General features: G+C 44.1%; 1 non-coding gene across 2 annotated transcripts in view; it reads left to right on the top strand.

Annotated features, from left to right (window-relative positions):
* Window positions 1-5,242: 5,242 nt before the first annotated feature.
* The window catches only part of LOC8024958, a 35,090-nt gene continuing 27,601 nt past the window's right edge, over window positions 5,243-12,731 (top strand). The window contains exons 1-2 of one of the 2 annotated variants that reach the window (XR_005715627.3): window positions 5,243-5,465; window positions 8,721-8,947. This is a non-coding gene — a transcript (uncharacterized LOC8024958). The remainder of the gene's footprint in view (window positions 5,466-8,720; window positions 8,948-12,731) is intronic. The other variant, XR_006076766.1, reaches the window with a different exon arrangement.

Raw genomic sequence — 12,731 nt, 5'->3', positions numbered from 1 at the left:
CCAAGTAAGTCGCGGGCCGCGTGCTTGAGACTCCTGCAGTAGAGCTTGGGTTTTTCTTCTTTAAGGACAGCTCCAACTCGGGGTTTTTCGGGTTTCTCTGAATTGGATAAGACGAGTTCGGGGGTTAATCTTTGTATATTATCGGTATTTGCCGAGACTTGTACGTAGTTCAACTACTCTACTCAAGTTACTGTAGTTTAACTACTTTTCTGAGTAATTTAGTAACTTTCAATTACATTTTTATTTCGGTAATTAGTAGTTTACCTTAATTACTTTTTCTGGGTAACTTCTACTCAAATTACAAATTACTTTCGAATTTGAGTGGTTGTTTTGCCTATCAACAAACATTCCTGCACAAAAGAGATAAGATGTTGGAAGATCAGCTGATATTTGCAAAGAGGGGGAAGCATATGGCGTAGAAAAGGGGGAGGGGGGAGAAGAAAATGGGTTGGAGAGTCTGAAACCCCCCAAAATTTTCCTGAGCCCTCCCTCTGCAACAACACTACTGCGAAGCGCGGGGAGCCAACAGGCACGACGCAAGAGAGAGCTGCGGGATTAGCGCCGAAGACTGGCGTTTCTTTGTGTCCCGAAGCTCAAGGAGACTTGGCCCATTTAAAGAAAGGGCTATTCCCCGCTTCTCCCCAACGTAGAAACTCTCGCCCACTACAGGAGGTGCACACACTGCATCCTCACTCAAAGGAGGCAACAAAATGCAGCTTCTGCTCTGAAACTCATCTGGTGCTCCCGTAGTCGGTGCTGTACTCGAAGTATCGTGTGCTAAAGGGCAACGCAAAGGGGACCTTTTTGCGTTGCCTTTCCTCTTAAAACATAAAATATGCAGATCTTCAAAGATTTGAAGATCGTTCGAGAAACCTTAGTAATTCCCCCAACGTTTTTATACACAAAATAACAAACAAGCAGTGTTGGGAAGTACCCTATGTACATGGCACTTAAAGTATACTACTGTTTAGAAAACTTGCACTTTACTGGAAGTACATTCTCTGGGTATGTGCTTGTACTTTCCGGGGAAAGTAAAACTCCCCACTTCAATGTACATTCCCCAAATTTGAAAAAAAAAAAGGAGTATTGTGTGAAAACGCGCTCTTTCAGGACGTCATCTGGTCATTTCTCTGAGTGAAGTAAGGGCGGCCATAAGACCGACACAAATAAGCGCGTTATAAGTTGAATGTGTCAAATAGCTCGTCAGCGAGAGTAAAACAACTACTCTGTAGCGACTTCACCTTATAAAATATTCGCTGCCATTTCCGTAAAAAACTGATGCACCTCCGATTACCCCTGGAGCAATGCGTACCAGTTAAAAAAAAAAGACTGTATAGGGAAGGAAAGGGCATCATGAAAGATTATGTTAAAAGTGCTGGTACTTTACCTTGAAATATTTTGTATTTATAGGACGTTACTTCAAGTACATTGCACCCGGTGGACTTACTATTTACTTGAAGTACATAAAGTCTCATTTACTTCGTACTTTGTTTCTTTGAAACAACAATCTGATGCATATTCGGCTAGCACAATATCGCTAACGGATCAAAACCTATGTACTTTCTTTTTACCATAAAAAAACATATAAAGTAACGTCAAAAGTAATTCGCTACTTTTTACGGTAATTAGTAATTTTTTCAATTAGTTTTCATTTGAGTAATTTCGACTCTACTCAAATTATTTTTGAGGTCGATACTCAGTAACTTAACTTAATTACTTTTTTTGAGTAACTTGTACATGTGTGGCCGAAACCACGGAACCCTAGTTGTAACCCAGCCCCAAGTATAGAGTGTTCGTGGGCTGTTCATGGTCCAGTCCATGAGCCGCTCTCAACCAACGCCACCATCCGGTGAACCCCGCGACGTCAGCGTCGAGATTCCCACCACTGCCTTAGCAAGCTTTGCGAAGGAGAGACTAAATATACTTAGCACATTTCTCTTCCATGTTTAAGGAATGGTTATTGTACTGAATTCAGTTAATTGTCATTCCAGTCATGTGATGGCTGCGCCATTTGCGTCAATCTGCTCCAAAGTGCTTACCATGGTACGTGTTACCAATGCGTGCGAAGAATTCTCTTCCAGTATATGTTCATTTCACTTTATGGTATTGAAAAAAAAAAGTAAGCATAGAAAAATAGAACTTGGTGAATTATAATGTGAGAATACCTACTTCCAACAGAATTTTCAAAATAAAACAGCAGTTACGGTTTATATGATACACTGCATCGTGAGTCGTGTTTTTTTGTTCATTACTTTAATAGAAGAACGCGATATAAAAATAATTCAAAGTAATTACTTCCTAGCGAACTGCGATATTAGTTCCCTTGGTCACGTGGGATATACTTTTTTTAAATATCGTTTGCTTTCTTTAAAGTTAAAAAAATAGACTAGGCTAATGACACGATGGGGTGTTTTTTCAACACGCTCTACAACTTTTGTATTGAAGGGTTTACGCACAAATTGTTATTTAGAAAGTGATCAGCTAATGCATCTGTTAACAGGCACGTAACCAGGGGGGGGGCGCCCCCCCCCCCCCCCCCGATATCTTCCACTTTGCTGAAACCTCCTTCCTCCTCCCCCTCATACAGCATTTGGTCATGGGCGGGCTCCCCCCCCCCCCCCCCCCCCCCCGAAACAAAATCCTGGCTACGTGCCTGTCTGTTAATTAGCCGGTTTGGCAGACCGCAAAGGGTATGGACTTCGTATCAGTAAGACTGAACAAATTGCGTTCGTTCGACACGCGTAATTTCCATAACTTTTTTTTTGGTAGTTTTTGCATCAGTTAGTTGAAACACTCTGATAGTGTATTAGACTGAACTCGTTGAACCTTCCGTTCACCCCTTTTATGGGACGATACTACGCACTTCAAAAAAAAAAAAAACAAAAAAAACAAACAAATGCAATTTCCGATGGGCGACTCGCTGACTGTGTTTGAGTTCAAAGGCCACAATTTTACATCGCGGAAAGTCCGATTTTTTTTTTCTTGGTTTGCATTTCTCGTGCTGCGCAGAGGCCGTTAATGTTTTTGTCTGGAGCCGGCCGCAGAGGCAATGGCAACGGTGGCACCGCGTGTGCACGAAGCTGGGGGAAAACAATTCGACTGGAAACTTTCAAGCGGAGAAAAATAGTCCGAAACTCCAGAGTGATTTATGTTTTGATCTGCCGAAGCAGTCAAGCAAGTAAACATTTTTTTCAATTTTCGCAAAAATCACGCGGCTTTTGTTCTAACAGAAAGTATGGCGCGGTTTAGATCAATACTAATAGGTTTTAGTTAATGTACGCTTTAAGACGCAGTTAAATTTACGGCGAATTTCTCTTCCACTGTGTTAAGTCATCGAGCATATATAGATTGAATAATAAATATTCCCTCTTATAAAAAAAATTAACGAAAAGAAAGGAAACATTTTTTTAATGAAGTGGCTCAAATCGTCACATATCTAATTCATATAAAATAAATCTGGCTTAGTTGATACTTTTCTTTCTTTAAGAGCTTCTTGCATGGCTCCGATATTCCAAAAGAACTCTGAATTTTATGCGACGTGAGCGAGGCCTCCGATAAACTCCGAATTGCTCGTAACAAATAAACTCCGACAAACGCCCTCGGAATCTACTCGAAGAAGCTCAAAGAACGCAGAACTCCCAACTTATATAAATTAGAATGGCAACCAGTATGGGTCCTCAAACAACGATTACGCCGTGCTGCCTAAAACGTGAATGATCCGTAAAAGTTAGGAACCATGCCTAAAATTCGAATGAGGAATAAGCTACAGATTAATGAGCCTTTATTTGATTTTTGTTTGCAGGTCCTGGAAGTGCGCAGTCGACAGGATATCTCCCTTCCGTGCAGTGCGGTTTAACGCAGAATTTCTTTCTAACGGAAGAAATTTTCGATATCGTTTTCATCGCCGTGGCGCGTCGCATGACCTGACGTCATGCGACTCACGGTGCCAAGTCGGGGTGTCACGTGACATCACAGTGTCAGCAACGTTACTGGATCTATACTCCGTTTCACCTTAAGTCCGAGCGCAGCGCACGCTACGAAACGACGGAGCCAATGAAATAGCGGTAAAGGTGCGACGTCACGGAGTGCATCACCGGGGGACCCAATCAGGTGCAAAAAGTGCGCTTTTGCAGCAGCTTGATTGGCCCTACCGTCTCGTAGCGTCCGCTGCACTCGGACCTAAAGTGAAACGGAGTATAGTAAGGTTGCATGTCAAATCTTAGTGACGTCACCTAATTAATCGAAGTGTGCCAAATAAAAATAAAATAGAAAAAAAGTCTTGAAAACTTACGATTTTCCACACATCGTAGTCCTGCACGTGCATGTTTGATCGGTAGATTAAACCGTCATATATGCAGATCAAACCTTCATACAGCTGCCAATTCTGCGTGTTTTTATTGGTTTTTTTTTTTAGATTGTGTTAGGCGTTTTTTTAGTGTGTGTGTGTTTGTGTGGCTGGCTCAGGGCTATTTTATCTTCGAGTGGGCAAGCCCGACTGAACGGAGCTTCATAAAAGCAATTTTCGCAGAACTCCAGCATGCGTACACGGAAACCGATTTATGTTCCACGTTTTATTAATGAAAAGAACTCATCAAAACTAGTCAACTCAAATATATAAAAATATTACTCGTCCTTTTTTTTTTTTTTTTTTCGATCTTCCTGGTTTTGGGTACAACATCCTAATCTAAAAAACAAAACAAAAAAAAACAAAAAAACAGAGTTTTTATACAATGACCCAAGGCTTGGTTTTAATTGGCATTTCCGAACTTTAAAATTTATTTCAGTGCGTGAATTTCCATGCATGCAAAAAAAAAAAAAAAAAATCCGGTTTTGTTTCAGCGTGCAATACAGGACCCTCGACTTGTACCGGTAACCTTTCAATCTTTCATTGTCTCCACTCCGTCTAGGTCGTTTTTCTGTCGAGGACAACGGACCTTATGGTGCGTGCGAAATACGTGCTACAGAGCCGCGTTGTCAGCAGCAAAGTGCACCAGTATACGACGGGATAATTGCGACGTGCATGCAAAGAGAGTGCCTTCATTATATAGCTCGACGGACGAACGAACAGTCTTGGCGGCCGATAACCCTTCGCGCTGACCGTGCTTCTAAGTGGTGCGTTTCGCTAGTTCGCAATTACTCACTCACGCGGCCTTGATCCCACGAGGAGCATTTCTCAATGACGACGTCACAGCCTACCCACCCGCTCTCGCGCGACCGGTGTTACTGCGCGGGCTGTTTTCCCAAGTGCAGCCATGGAACGCTGCCAAGAGACCGGCGCGTTTACGCACCTCGACGTACCTTGGTCTTCGTCGCCTCTTTTTGCATCTTCCCGAGCGGCCTAAGAGGTCCGGTACAGCCGACGCCGCGGTTTGTCGAAGAAATGCCGGGTTAACATCTTCGCCGTCATGACAGGCTTCAAGCCGATTCCTCTTTGGAATCTTGAAATCAGACCTACGGAAGTCCTGGTAAGTATATTTTCTTTTTCTTCTCTCATTTTTTTTTAGAACTTTGAAGAACTGAAAAGGATAAGCCTTCATCCAAACGCTCTCGCCAGCACGTTTGACACCGTCGTTCACCAATCTCATATTTTTTTGTTACTTGTCCATTTAGTGATGTTGCTTTTGGTGCGCCTTGCGTAGTAAGTTTGTGAAATTACGCCGAACAAATACGATAATCGGTCCACTCGGATGTTCGCGATGACCCTCTGACTTCCAGCCTAACAACACTCATGCACCATGTATGCCAACGCGGTCGGACTTCCGGAGCGTGTTGTCGAGGTCATCGCCGATCTGTGCCTTCTAACTTGCAAACTTAAACGTATTAGGGGGCCGTCTCTCAAGTCCGCCATATACAAACTGCCCAACGAGCTCATGTCAGTCTGTTTGGAAAAGTTTTTCCTAATGCACGTACCGGGAGGGAAATGTTTTGCAGCTTGTTGACTTATCCTTAGCGTTCGTTGCACCCGTTTGGTTTAGGGCTCCGGAAGTCGCATATATGCTCAATGCCCTGACACATACTTGGGTAGTAATTAAATTACTGTAATTGAATTACTGTAACTTAACTACTTTTCTTGGTAATTTGTAATTGTAATTCATTACTTTTGTCTAAAAGGAATTGTAATTGTAATTTAAGTACTTTCTATCGTAAGTAATTGCACAATTTCAGGCACAATTACTATTAATTTTGCAAAACTTTCCGGCGCCGACGGAACCTCTCTGAAAGCCTCAGCGCTCGCACAACGGCCTAGCTCTCGGTGAAACACACAGGCACAAACTCACACACACGGACAACATAAATAGCTTCGCACTGTTAGTTGTTTTGTTGCTTACACTGCGGGCCGAGAGACAATCCTCTTTGGAGCCTACCTCAACGGCAGTACGAGCAGAAAACAATAGCGTAAACGTGGCAAATATTGAAAGAAATAAAAAATTGACCTTCAGCTATCAGCCGAGGTCGGGAATTTTGATTGCCTATCGAGTTATTTTTCTTTCGTTTTACCAGTATTTTTACGTCCCTCTTCCAGTAATGTCGCATATCTGTACATTTGTAGTATTTTCAAGTTTATTGTTTGTTGGTTTTACTTCGGAAATTATTTGCATAAGCACTTTGGAGACTGACCTCGCACCTGGGAATATTGTCACCAATGATTCGGGTGCCCCGATTCGCTACTTATATATTTCTGAGCCATTATAATTTCAACTCAATGTAAATAATTTACAACGGCCTGATGTTTGTATGTGAATGTGGTCGTATTAGCGCGTGTGGATTTTACTTTATATTAACACTTGTAAAATATTCCTATATGACTAATTGTCTTATTTTTATTTGCCTGGCTAACAAACGCCTGTCAACCCAATTTTTTCTGAAGCAATGTGGCGTCTTCCAGCATATCAACTAATTTATTATTATTTATTATTAATATAAGAACGTAGTACTTGCTTCCCCCATACTGTCAAGTTATATCATGAATTTATCAAAACTCATAAAAAGAAAGTGCAACACGTGAACATTGGGGCAAGGTAGGAACGAATACGTTGCATTCTATACAACTTGTTTAAAGTTATATGTCCCACGTGGAGGTTGCTCTCAGAAATCAGTAATCGTAAAGTAATTGCATTACTTTTGAAAAGTAATTTGTAATTGTAATTAATTACTTTTCACATAATAGTAATTGCAGTTGTAGTTCAACTACTTTTGAAGCAGAGTCATTGTAATTAAATTACATTTTGGAAGTAATTTACCCATGCATGCCCTGAAAGCCTTATAATGCCATTCGCGCACTCCCCTAACGTTTAAACGCAAACCACGCGAGTTTGCCACACCTCTAACAAAATACTAGCGAAAAAGAAAAAAAAGCTTCTTTGTTGATTGACGACGCACACCGGCAAGGGCGCCTATTGGACTCTCGCGACGATGACGCCGCACTTTTGTCGCCGAAGTTGAATCTCCGCGAACTTGGGCTTCAACTTGTTCGACGAGCCACTGGGCTCTGGACGCACCCGCGGTGTAGGATATTACGCGGAGGAGCGCTATTGCGTAAAATGGGTGGATTGACTGGCTGGTGGGTTGTCGACAGACATGGTGAAAGAGTAGCACATAAACGACAGGACAAGCAAAACACAGGACCGGCGCACTCCAATCAAAGGGCAACATGAAGAACACGTAGGAACACGCGAGGACGAGGCAGCTAACTGCGCACCAACATTGATTTACGTCGGGGTCAAAATGCATGTCCAAATTAACTGTAGGGCGTGTTGCTAAAAATGACTCCACATAGAAAGAATAAAACAAACTCGGGACTAGGGACGACAAACATATCTATCAACTCGCGACAACATGAATGAACTGCATATGTTTGTCGTCACTTCTCCGAATCCCCATAAGTTTCTCCCGTGCCTAACGCCACCGCCAGCTGGCCCGCTCCCTTACTCTTCTCTCAAATATCCAACACCGTATACCTCAAAACAAACAAACGGTTACACTGCATGCATTGCGAGATGATAGAAGTTTGAGATTGAGAAGTTGTCTGTCCCCTTTAGTTACAAATTCGAATAATTTCGTTTACCTTTCCCCAAACTCGATCAATTTATGTTAGATAGGGGTAAATCGTATACCTCTTCCGGCATATATACCTGAGCATGCAAAATTAATACACCTTTCCCGCCCCTCCGTCCTGTCGATATTTGGAACTACAGTCATTCCAAACCAAACATGGTTTTAGCAGGACCTCTTTCGACCTTTCCTTGGGAACTAAACTTCGACAATTAATCAGTGTCTGCATGCGAAGCAGAATAAAATCGTCTGGCCTTACTCTGCAGGGGCTGAAATGAATCGACGCTGTTTCATTCGACCCCCTATCCGCACAATTAAATTTTCTTCTGCCGCGGTGTCCCAGATGCGGCAAAAGCTGAATGTCACCTAACATCCGCAAAGTCACAGACATATTTTGGGCATCGAATTTCGGGAATCATACTTTGCCTTTTTTGAGCCACGTCATGTTACGTGAGCCGCTGCTGGGTTGTACGGGTCTGGGACGTCTGATATAGCGCGGAGCGCGCAGGTGTAGGCCGCGATGACTTGTAAGCCATGACGTGGCCTCCGGTGTCACACCGCGAAGTGCGCAATGCCAGGAGACCAAAGGCATAAACCGACTTTGAGCGCTTTTTTTTTATTTTTTTTTTCTATTTCATCCGACTGACGGGCTGCTGGCTCTTGTGCAGGGAAAGCGCGGTAGCGGCAGCGAAGGAAGTAGCTGTATCTCGGAGTCGTATATCCTACGGCGCAGAACACAAGCCACTTCCTGCGCTGCCCAGCCCCGCCCCGTCCGGCCTGGTATTCGCGAGGAACTGACCTGGGGTTCTGGACTCGGCTCGCGTTCGAACGCGCGCCTTTTTCGTCTGCACTCTTCGACGCCGGATTGATGGGCGGGATAATCTGAAAATGACAGGTGAGGTTTCTGCATTCGGGCTCTCGACGCGTCTCGTGCGTGTGCGACCGTCTCGGCGGAATGTGCCAACTCGGCATTGGGAGGCTGCTGTTTACTTTTGGGAGCGGCGGCGTACGGGCTCGGCGACGTCCTTGGGGCGTGTTTTAGTTCTGCGTTTCAACGAATCTGTTGGGGACCCTGGATGCTGTTGTCGCTTTTGCTGTCAGTATATTAAGCTAAACAGAAGAAGAAAAAACACTTGCAAGTTATGCCGTCATAACGCTCGCTATTTTGATTATATAACTATTAATTCCAGGTAGTTGGGCCGGTAAACTGTGCGGTGCGGAATTCGTTTTTTTTTTGTGTGTGTGTATGTGTGTGTGATTTTTCGTATTGTTTTGTATTTTTCGTTTACTCACCCGACGTGACTTATTCTGTCAATGGCGCGAATAAAGAAATTGGGACGCAAATTGACCATTGTTCTATGGCAGTAGCGTGTGCTCCTAAATTAGTAGAGCACTTGGAGAGCTAGCCTTTTGAGTACAAGATATGGGCATGTGTGAAAAGTGATATAAAGCAGGATGTGGCGTCGTGGAAATGAGGAATCCTCTCGTGGCTTGCTCAACGCCACACGCACGCGGACTCCTGATCAAAGAGCCCTGATCAAAGAGCCCCGGCTACGCGGCAGACACTCCCCGGGTCAGGAGTCCACTTGCGTGTGGCGTCGTAGAAACGAGCGAGCCACCACAAGGGGATCCATTAATTTTACTTACTGTGCGCAGCAAACGTAAGCCTTGAAGATTCTCGGGGTCTTGAAGGAAGAGTAAAGTTTAGGCTAGGAATTAGGGCTGGGCAATGGATCGATTAACCTACCGATTAATGCTTTAATCGCGATTAATTTCTTTTAACCGGTTAATGGTAAAATTTTGACGAAACAAAATAAAATAAAAATTAAATGCTTTCACCAAGCAGACATGGTCGAGCATACCTGTATGAAGGGAAAATTTTGGGTAGAATTTTAGCCTAAAGTAAACTGTAAGGGCAAATTTTGTAACTCCAGACAAGTGCAGAAGGTTACACGTGTCCCAGTCACGCTCTGAACGCCGTGCGAGTGTCCGCTCAGAGCAGCAAAGACTACTGGGAGCAATCAAGAGGCCGCTCTTGCCGGAGAATATCAACAAATCTCCTTGCCTCATGCAGCTGAAGTAACAATCCTTGAGTGTGAGTGTCTTTTTAAATGTTCTCAACGACGTATCAAAGTTGATTTATAATTGAAATTATTGGGCCGTGTAACGTGCACGTATTCAGCAAAAGAAAACAAAAATATAGGTGTCATTTTGACTTTAAATAAATATTTTGCATGGAAATTAACGAGACCGATTAAAAAATCGATTAAAGGGGTGATGTAACGATTTTCGTATTTTGCGCGAATACCGCTTAGAACGGATCCCTGACGTTAATGACCTGTGAAATACCCGTTCGTTTTTCACCACACGCAATCCAAGTCGCAGAAAAAAAAAATAAAGAAAAACGAGCAGAGTTCACACCCTCAACTCGCAGCCAGAACAAGCGGATATGTGACCTGGAGCCGATTATATGCCGCCAATGTTGATCATAGCCACGCGCTGGGGTTGGCAAGGCACAGGAAACGCGCTGAGTTCCAGACATTGTTATGGCTCGGCTTTTGTCGTCATTGCAGCGATTGGACACGGGCCACTACCCGAATGCTTCTCGAGCTAGTAATTATCACGAGCCCAAATCGAGTGACTACGCCATCCTCGGGTCCAATCTATGAACCGCATTCAAATATCGTCACTGGGCGGTACTGCTACCGCCGAGCTACGTCATCAGGTTTTGTGAGGAGAGATTGAATGAAAACACTCGGTTTTGTCCTCGAAATTACAGCGCAACAAAGGAGTTTCTTGGCCAGTGGCGTTGCGTGCGAGTATCCTTGAGTCCCACTAGTGCCAGTAAGCTCGTGTAAAGTGAAAAATATTCAAGTTGAATATCGTTGCACCGCCCCTTTAAACGAGTTAATGTTTTTAAAATCGACACCCAGCCCTACTAGGAATGCTGAAACTGAGTGTTATGCATCCGTCTGGATCATCGGTACTTTCTTCTGTCCGGTGGAGGAAAAAAAACAACAACAATGATTTACTGTATCGAGTGTCTTCAGCGCGTGAGGATATGCTAACTTAAATACATCGCGAAAGTAAGTAGTAGCCAAGCACCGGTTATACCGTGTATAGCTATGAACTTGCGCCGAGAAGCACCATAGAGAGGGTAGGTGGTTATGATCCGCTCCAGCGTAACTTGGAAACGGCAAAAGCTGCAACCTGAACGAGCCAATCGGAACGCCGGGGCGAGGCACGTGTCACGCATACCGTCGGCGTGCTATCATTCCGTGGAGAATTGTCACGTGCTTCGCTTCGTCCCTCCTATTGGCTCACGGCGGCCGTAGCGTTCGCCCTTTGCCAAGCTACGCTCATACGAACGGACCTAGCATATTCCCGTGCAGAAGGGGCGTGTGTATGCTGTTTTCAAAGCATGGGCGAGTTGCAGCTGGTTCAGGCGTCAGGCTTCATTAGCTATCGGCGAATCAGCGGCGCGCGCTGGATCGAAGAACCTAGCTAGAATAAGAACCTAAAAAAAAAAGTTTTTTTTTTTTTATTTTAGTTACGCGTTTTTGGACGCTGAGTCTCCTTCGAAATGTACATTATTCTAGCGGTTTTCTGATAGACGGCGCCGCTTCTGATAGATGATGACGCCACTTAGCATCATGTATTTGTGATCTCCAAAACCCACGCGTTCTTTTTATGTGGAGGTATTCGAGGAGGAACGATTAAGCGGTGCCACGGTATGAATCCCAGAGCTGCTTACGGTGTGGAACGAACGGCCATCCATATTCAATCGACTTAAACGTTCTCACGTGCTTGCTCTTTTCTTTTTTTCCCCGAAGCTTACCACCGCCTGGTGTATTCCGTTTAATTCCTCCGACAAAGCACTGCGCTGTTAAAAAAAAAATAATAATCTTTATAATAACTTGAGTCTTGCGCGTTGAAATGACAATACCCGGTAACCCGAGTGTACATCTCAGGACAAGGATGCGTGACCTAAGCCTAACCCCCTGCCACCTATGGCGATTGTGTCGCGACAATGTGCATCGCGCTACGCGCGTAATTATAATTCGTCCGCTCATTGCGTAAGGCACTCGCTCGCCGGACTGGGATTCAGTTCGATCGGATAGCGTGCTGAGACTCAGGTTGGACTGGAGCCAAACTAAAACAAAGGAATAGCTCCGTTTTTTTTGTGTTTTTCTTCGTGTGGGTTGTTGTTGGAGCGTGCGTCAAGTTACGATGAGTCGTCGACACTCCCTTAATCAAGGCCGCTTTCTTTGGCACGACTCCTTCCGAGAAGACGGTCTCATACTGGCCTGCTGACTTCAGGAAGCTGGACTTCCCGGAAATGGGTGACTAAAGCAGCAAGGTGGGGACGGCGACTGGACCACGTTTTAAAGTTGAACATTAGCCCGGAAATATTTGAACCGCGCAGCTTTCGAATGTGCTAACCGATCGTCGCCAGATTAAAAACAATGTTAAAAAAAAAAACTTACTTGTAGGGTTGAGGAGCACTTTTAGATTATTCACACTTTTAGATTATTCACATTCGTCGCGAGCATTCACCAACGATTCAAAGGAACCGCTACGTTTCAGAATTATTTTCAGTCTAATAATGCCCTTCGCGGAACCCAAAATCAGTTTACGTGTTCCGAGTCGGCCAAAGTACCCTGGAGAAAGTGCATTAC

The sequence above is a fragment of the Ixodes scapularis genome, unplaced genomic scaffold (assembly GCF_016920785.2).
Source record: "Ixodes scapularis isolate PalLabHiFi unplaced genomic scaffold, ASM1692078v2 PGA_scaffold9__187_contigs__length_104089568, whole genome shotgun sequence".
Taxonomy (NCBI): Eukaryota; Metazoa; Arthropoda; class Arachnida; order Ixodida; family Ixodidae; genus Ixodes; species Ixodes scapularis.
The sequence above is the reverse complement of the archived record's forward strand: the minus strand, read 5'-3'. Positions and strand labels throughout refer to the sequence as shown.